Source organism: Neovison vison, chromosome 4 (assembly GCF_020171115.1).
Source record: "Neovison vison isolate M4711 chromosome 4, ASM_NN_V1, whole genome shotgun sequence".
NCBI classification, from domain to species: Eukaryota; Metazoa; Chordata; class Mammalia; order Carnivora; family Mustelidae; genus Neogale; species Neogale vison.
Genome location: NC_058094.1, coordinates 13,627,550 through 13,635,558, shown reverse-complemented (window position 1 = coordinate 13,635,558; position 8,009 = coordinate 13,627,550). Strand labels below are relative to the sequence as shown.

The 8,009-nt window shown below is 42.3% G+C and overlaps 1 non-coding gene across 1 annotated transcript; it reads right to left on the bottom strand.

The window, feature by feature from the left end:
* Window positions 1–5,345: 5,345 nt before the first annotated feature.
* Window positions 5,346–5,455, bottom strand: LOC122905734. The gene has a single exon (XR_006384423.1). It is a non-coding gene; the product is annotated as a U6 spliceosomal RNA (small nuclear RNA).
* Between the last annotated feature and the right edge of the window lie 2,554 nt (window positions 5,456–8,009).

The window sequence follows — 8,009 nt, the reverse complement described above, 5'->3', positions numbered from 1 at the left end:
ATCTTCAGTGTCTGTTACATGCTAAGCACTGTTCTAAGTGCAAGAGGAAAAAAGAAATGGTTAGCAGATAAGACAAACTCAAATGACTTCTATCCAGTGAGGTAAGAGATGTATGTACCCAAAGTTTCCACTGGGGGCAAAGGGGAGAAAAAGAGTAACACCCAGCCCACATTGATAAGCTCCAGGTGCCCTTCATATTTGTACACTATAAGCACACAGTAGATGTTTTTGGCTGATGGAGTCACGTCAGTTTTGCCATAAGCTTGCACAATATTTGTCCCTTGAAAGTACATAATTACAGCTGACATTGGCAGCTCCATGTGAGGATACAGACATGGAGATCTGTTCTCTGGACCCTGATGTTTGATTAATCATTTCTCTGCCATGCATCCTTCTCCCTAGCCCCACATCCTGGACCTGCCCTTCAGTAGCACCTACAGGAGTGGTCAGTCTCTCATTCCCCAAGCAAAGAGAGATTCTCACACTGATTACAGTATGAATTTCTCAGCTCTTGACATTTCTGGGGGTTAATCCTATTACTTTCTGGGTTGAACTGACAACTGCCCAAGAAGTATTTCCTCATGCCCCCCAGAAGATGGATTTCTCTTTGCTGCCACAGCCCAAGCAATTTAAAACACAGCAGATGAATCATCAACTTCTACCTATATCTAAATGCTTTAGTTTTCATGCTTGGTTATAAGCTGTCCCAGAAACCTTGGTCTCCCTGCTGTTTTTTCTCTCATGTATGTTCAAATTCAACTATCATTAACTGAAAACTTACTATGGGTTTCTTCTGCTACTCAGTTACATCTCCTGAGAGCCCTGAGAGATGAATTATTGTTTACAGTTTACAGATGGGGTCCCCAAGGCTTAAAGAAAATAAGCTACTGTCCCAGTTACTAATCAGTAATGAACCCCAAATTCCAACCAATGTCTCCAAATTGCACTGGTGGTGCTCTTGTCTCTCAATAACACTGCCCAAACTTTGGGATGACTGGGAAGATGGATGGATAGATGGATGGATGGACAGGTAGATGATAGATAGATAGATAGATAGATAGATAGACAGATAGATACAGAGATACAGAAATGCAGAGATACATTTTTTTTTTCATTCCAGGGTCCACCCCGAAACTACTGATTCAGAATGTCTAGAGATTCTTAGGCAACTAGCCCAGCTGTTTCTGCCACTGGAATTTATGAGCTACTGCAGGACACCACATGCAGTTTCCTCTGGAGCAAATTCTTCCTTTTAAGTACACAGAATGGGCAGTGACATGAAGAGTGCACAGAGTGTCTTTTCCAAACACTTTCTCTTCCCCTCATCTCCGCAAGTATCCCTTGCAAAAGCAGTACAGAGAATGCCAGAACACTGCCAATCATACAGTTTATTGAGCAAACGTTCATTTATTCAGGGGTATGCTGGACCCTGCTTTAAATGATGAGGCCACTAGAGAAAAGTGTTCAGTGCTGCCTTCATGTAGGAAAAATAATAATGATGGTCTATAGTTAAGGAACCATAACTGGGGAAATGTAAAAAGTGCTGTGGGAGAAGAGGGCCCTTGGCAAAAAGAAAACTTTGGGGAATTTCTGTCTGTGTTCTTCAGAATGTGGCATGCATCAGAGAAAGAGAACCTGAGATGGAAAGAAACTCAAGCAAAGGACAGAGATTTTACAAAATTCTTTGCATTGACTTTTCTTCATGCCACTTCCCCTGGCACAAGTCCTAACTGGATGGAAGAGATTTCACAAAGGTGATAATAAATAAAGACATGTTTGTTCTGTTTTTACACATGGAATTTTGAGTGATTTGCTGTTCACCTCTTCCCTTTTCCATCCAAAGTCATTTTGAATCTCAAACTCAGCCTTAGGTGAACTGGCTGACTTTTCCTCCAACATCATAGTTATCCCACTACAAAGAATGGGACTGATGCCAATAAACCTACCACTTCTTCTCAGAGATCTAGGGGGAATTCCTGAGGAGGGGGAATGTTAGGGTTGGCACCTCACGGAACCGGACCATCGGTCCTGTTGGTCACAGTTAGGACCTGAAGGACTATCACAGTGAAGTCTGTGTCCTCTCCACTCTCAGGCTCCTTCTTCTCCCATTCAATAGCTCATTGCCTCTTCCCAGCCTCCAGCTAAGTGGCTGGGGCACTCTCCTTCACTCTTGCCTATAGGGATAACTCTGCATCCAGAAACATCTTTTCACCTCACCATCTGAATCTGTAGTTAACCTTGCCTCCTCCCAGAAACCCTCCACCATCTCCACTATCATTTTTCTAAAAGGGTCATCTCATTCCCTTCCAGCCCTCCTGCCACCAGAGGCATCCTTCGGAAACACGAATCTCCCTGTTTACCATCTTCCATCTGCTCCTTTTCCTGGCATGTTATGTCAGCCTCAAATTCAAAGGACATTTGGGCTGTGCACATCCCTGCCATTCCCTTTGGGTTGCCTGTGAAAGACCACGTTTGTTTGAAAGTTCTCTGTGCTGTTTGTCCTGCCATTGTCTCTGCCTCCAGTGGCATGTTCCCCATCAACACCATGGAACCCAGGGCTCCATGACTGAGTCTTATTCTAGCTCTACATCTAGAAAATTAGAAGGTATTCAAGAATATATATGAAATAAGTGAGTGAGCAAGTGAGAGAGCAAGAGAGGAGGAAGAAATCTTTGATGAGCCAGTGCTCATGATGAAGCATCTCTCAGATGTCCAAAGACAGTGTCACCATCTTTTCTCTGTGCTCCTAGAACATGTGACCCTTACCACTGTGTCACACTGACCACTCCTATGGCACTGGGCACCAGCTTCCCCTGTTGGGCACAATTTTTGCCATATTCAGTGGCACATAACTGAATAATAATCAAATAATAACAACTTAATTTTAGGGACTCATTTGATCATATATTTTCCTCATACCCTCACCTCTTTCTACAGCCTTGCTGGACTTCCCATTTTTCACTTTATCCTTCTTGTCTTCAGAAAATTTCAGACCTCCTCCCTTTACCCCAGTATTACTGGATGACATGCCTTCCCCTGAGCATTTTCCTCTGCTTGCTTAAATCCTCTACTCCTCACAACTAATAGATACTATCCCCCTGACCCTCCCCACCCTACAGAAACATTCCTCTTGTGACTCTCAGGTCACTTCCAGGTCTCTTTAATAATGATAATGATAATCATCAAGGCTACCACTTTTTCGAGTGCCAGAGTAAATAATGTACAGTGAATTATGTACTATATAGATATACTATATCTATATAGTACATAAATATCGATATTTCTGTAATCTTCCACACACCACTCTTGAAGATGAGAAACTGAGGCACAACTAAGTTAAATACCTTCCTGAGAGTCAGGCAGCTGATCAATGACAGGGCGTTTAAACCTGGCCATTATCCATTCCTTCATTCATCCATTCATTTCTTCATTGAACAGATAGCTACTGAGTGCCTGTGGGGTATTATTTCCAGACTCGGACACACCTGGAGTGGCAAATATAACCAGTTCTGCTGTTTAGACAAAGTGAAGGGAGGCAAAGGAGGGGAGCCAGAAAGAACTACAGACTGACTTAAACTTAAGCAAGGTAGGCAAAGGGGAAGAGCGTGGAGAGGAGTTTCAGTTTCAGTCGAGAGCCCTGAAAGGAGAGCAGTTCGTAGGGAGTAGCTTCCCTCCTCCAGGGCTCCTGGTTGAATGAACTCCCTGAATGAGGAAAAAACGTTGAGACTTGTTTTATTGGTATTTACAGAAGTAGGTTTTAAAGGATCAGCGACTTGCAGATTCCACTCGGATGCGTCACACCCATCTTTCATTCATCACACCAAAAAGAGCAGGGAAGGGGAAGGTACTGGCTTTGAAAGCCTGCGTATTTTAAAAGGGACAGCCTGCGATTCCATGAATGATTTTTGCAGCAAGAAGGCAACTGCAGTGCCCTGGACAGATGTTCATCTCTCTCCCATCTTCCAGGCAGTGAGGTGCTGGTCGGTTTACCCTTTCAGACTCTACTCAATCAGGGTTGGTGCTTAGCAAAGATCAACTGTATTTGGAATTACCTTTTTACCTATATATAGGTCCTCTTCTTCAGTAGATTGCCAACTCGTCAAAGACAGGACTGTTCTATTCGTTCTGTTCTGCTTTGGTGCCCCATGTGGCACCTAGAACCAGGCTAATAAGAGCTTATAGGAAATGGGAGAGGGAGAGAGGGAGAGAGAAAAAGGAAGGAAGGAGAAACAGAAGCAGCAAAGGATGCCTATTAGATATTTTATAAAATAGTACTAATGGAATGCACTTGCAAGCCAGAGTTCTGTGTTCGAACTCTGATGCTGACAGTGTCTGTACATCAATGAACAAGTCATGCAGACTCTCAGAGCTGAACTAATAGCATCATCATCAGACTGTTCAGGAAATTAAATAAGGTAATGCACTGGGCAACACTTTGTAAATTTGTCCAGTTATATATGTTAAAATGGTTATTGAAAGACAGTTTGACAAGAATTAATGCTCTTTAAGATTTCAATGAACTGTTATTGGAAGTTGAAGCTAGTGGTTTTTACCAGGATGTTGCTGGCTTATGGGGACCATAATCCTTTTCAGTATGACTAGGGTGACCAGCAAACACATTTTCCATAAGTTTTGATATTGGAAGAAGAAATACTTGGAGTGTGAATTAAAGAGAAAAGATTCCAACTTGCCATTGCCAACAGCAACACGGGTTGTTTGATAGTGAGTGAATTCTTTCACTTCTACCAGCATTTATTGAACTCTTACTATATACATGACATTCTGAAGCATACTGACGGGAACAGAGAGCAAAGGTCATGAAGATTCACTTCATCTCCCATGATATTCAGCCTACTTTCTTCCCTACAACTGGTTTCTCCATGTGCCCAACAAGAGGCTAGGAAGAGCTATTTCAGACTTTCTACCATGACCTTTTGTAATTCTATAATGCTTGAATGCCAGGGTTTAAAGAGTAATTGTGATTATCATCTTCTTGATTCTTCTGGGATAAAGCTGTTTGCTAGGAATCCCAAATTGATGTCTGCTCCAAACAATGGCTTGCATGTATTTCACAAAGCACTCTCTAATACATTTGCTTGCTGGATCCTCACTCCAACCCTGAAGTGGATTATTCTTAGACACCTTTACAAAGAAATACCTGGGTCTTAAAAGGACTAGATTATTTTTTAAAAATTAAAGAATAAAAATAAAAATAAAAAAAGGACTGAATTATTTGTCCAGGTCACTGAGAAAGAAATTAGTTGGTTAGGGCATAAAACCAGATTTTCTATTTCTTGCTTGCTTGCTTGCTTTCCTTTATTTTGTTTTTGTTTTAATTCCACATAAGAAATATGTAATGCCTCACAAATTTTGTGTCATCCTTGAGTAGAGGCCATGCTAATTTACTCTGCATCATTTCAATTTTTAGTATATGTGCTGCCAGAGAAGCCAGCACCAGATTTTCTATTCCTAAACAAGACTTTTTCTATCCCCTTTTCTCTGCAAGAGCTTTTCTGACCAGATGATTGAGGAACATGGGCTTAAGGAAGCTGAATTTAGCCAGAGGCCTATGGGACCCTTCCAAAAACTTGCTGTCCCCCCTCAAGCACTTGAGAGCCCAGAGTGGGTTAAGTCTTCCCTGGCTCAGTCCCAACAGACATTAAATTCACCTGTGCTTGCTCTGAAATAAATCAGTGTCCTTTTCTGCTGCTGCTGTTGTCTGGAAATAATGCAAATGCAATGGGCCTGCACTGACATTGTGCTTCCCTGGAAGGATACACATAATAAATTGTCCCTTAATACTGTTAAAGAGACATTTTCCTCTTACTCAGGAGCTTTTGAGGTTAGTAATGCGCAACTCACCCAGTGAGAAGGAAGACATGGTGCCTTGTCACTGGGCCCAGTTCTTCAGATGACCTCTCCGTGCTCTTTGGCTTACTGCATTGCTAAGTTTAAGGATGCATTTCCCAGCCCCCAAGTCAAGTCATAGGACTTGCTGGTGACCTAGACTGGTTTCCTTGTTTGTGATTTGAATTTATTTTATTTTATTGTATGTATTTAAGTGTTTGCTTATTTGAATGCCTGAAAGCTGAGGGAAACTGGAGCTCCTGGTCCATGCCATTCATCTTTTGGAGGAATGCCAAAGCTGTTTCCGCAGAGGACAGAAGGCATTGGTCTCCCCTGCAGGAAGCCACTGCTGCTCCTTAATTGTTTGCTAGAGGAAGAATCAAGGGTAAAATTTAAAGTAAATGGCTGGCCGGGTTGCACTAATTCATCAAAGCGTGTTTCAAGTCAGCAGTCAGAGCATGCATCAGCCCCTGGCACCACCACCTTCTATGAAAGTGGAAAACCCAGCAGACCTCCCAGCAGATGAAATCATTAGGAGGCATTCAGCAATGCTTGAAAAGCAGAGAGAGAGGAGGCAGGGATTTCTATGCATGCTCCACTTTGCCACATGGGGAAACACCAGTTGTCTGTGACCTAGTTATGTGGGAGAGATACCCACAAAACTGTTCACTGCACAGGAACCCCAACCTCCTATGCACCCTGTGTGCTCAGAAAACAATGAGAGCCTCCTCCTTTGATTCTATTCCTTTTGCTTAGAGTTTTTTTAGTTGCAGTAAAGACCAATCCACTTAAGGCAGCTTAAGAAAAGGATAATTTTATTGGGATAGACTATGGACAGAAAATAAAACCTAGGTTCATTAGGAATTAAAAGTAGAAACTGACAACTTCTCTGAAAACCTGGCAGCATTTCTCTCTCTCTCTCTCTCTCTCTCTCTCTATATATATATATATAGTCCCTTGTCTGTGCAATGATTCATTCTCCTGCTTCTCTATGAAGTCTCCTTGCTTTTAAGCATGCAGTCATTGACTCATTCAGTAAATATTGAATCCTACCATGTGGCTGGCATTGTTCAGGATTCTGGGGATATAGCAATGAACAAAATAGACAAAAACCTATGCCCTTGTGGAATATGCACTGCGGTGGGGAGACAGACTCTAACTGATGTAAATAAGTACAATGTGTTAGACAGTAGAAACAATCAGGACAGGAAGTGAAATGTTGGGACACCAGTTAAAATCTTGCCTAGGATGGTCATAAAACTCCCCACTGGGAAAGCTGTTTTTAAGTAAGGACCTTAAGAAAGAAAGAGAAATAGCCCTACAATGACAGACAGAGCACGCTGGGCAGACGGTACAACAGGTACAAAGGACCCATGATGCTTCAAGGAGTGACAAGAGGTCAGTGGGGTAGGGAGTAAAGGACTACTGAGAAATGAAGTCTGTATTCTGGGGAGACAAATCACAGATGGGGGTTTTGGCTTTTGCTCTGAGTGAGATGGGAAAATCCAGAAGGACTACCTCAAGCTGAGTAACCACATTGCCTACCCATTCCAGTGGTTGTTTCTTGCTGTTAACTTATTATTGAATTGAAATCTCTTTATCTCCAAAAAAGATAATCCAAGGGACATAGATCCATGCCAAGTCTACCTTTGCATTCATCCTGAGTTCTCAGGGTTTACCCACATATCAGTCCAGCTACCTAGGCTAAAGCCCCACCTAGGGATAACCAGTGACTGCCAGTGTCTGTATATGTGGGTGCCATTTCTATTTCTGCCTATTTCTCTCAAGAATGCAGAGCAGTGGGGCCAGCTAGTCAACTGCAGGGATATGGAGACCCAGGTATATTTCCTACTCAATCTTTCTCTCTCCCTTCTCCCTCCCTTCAATCTCCTCAAAATAGATGAGGAACATTGGAGGGCCTCACAGAATCTTGGCTGAGTGATTGTGTTGGCAAGTGTTAATAAGAATATCAGCACCTTAGGAAATAGAGATCCTTTTTAAAAAATTCTGATTCCCAGAAAGATTTTCACATCAGATCTTCAACAAAGACAAAATAAAAATATGTACGGTCTCGGCAATTTCCTAATCCAAAGAGTCCTCAGATGTGGCAGAAAGATCCACAAGAGTTGTCATGAGCATTTGTGAGGGGGTGCCAGTCATGT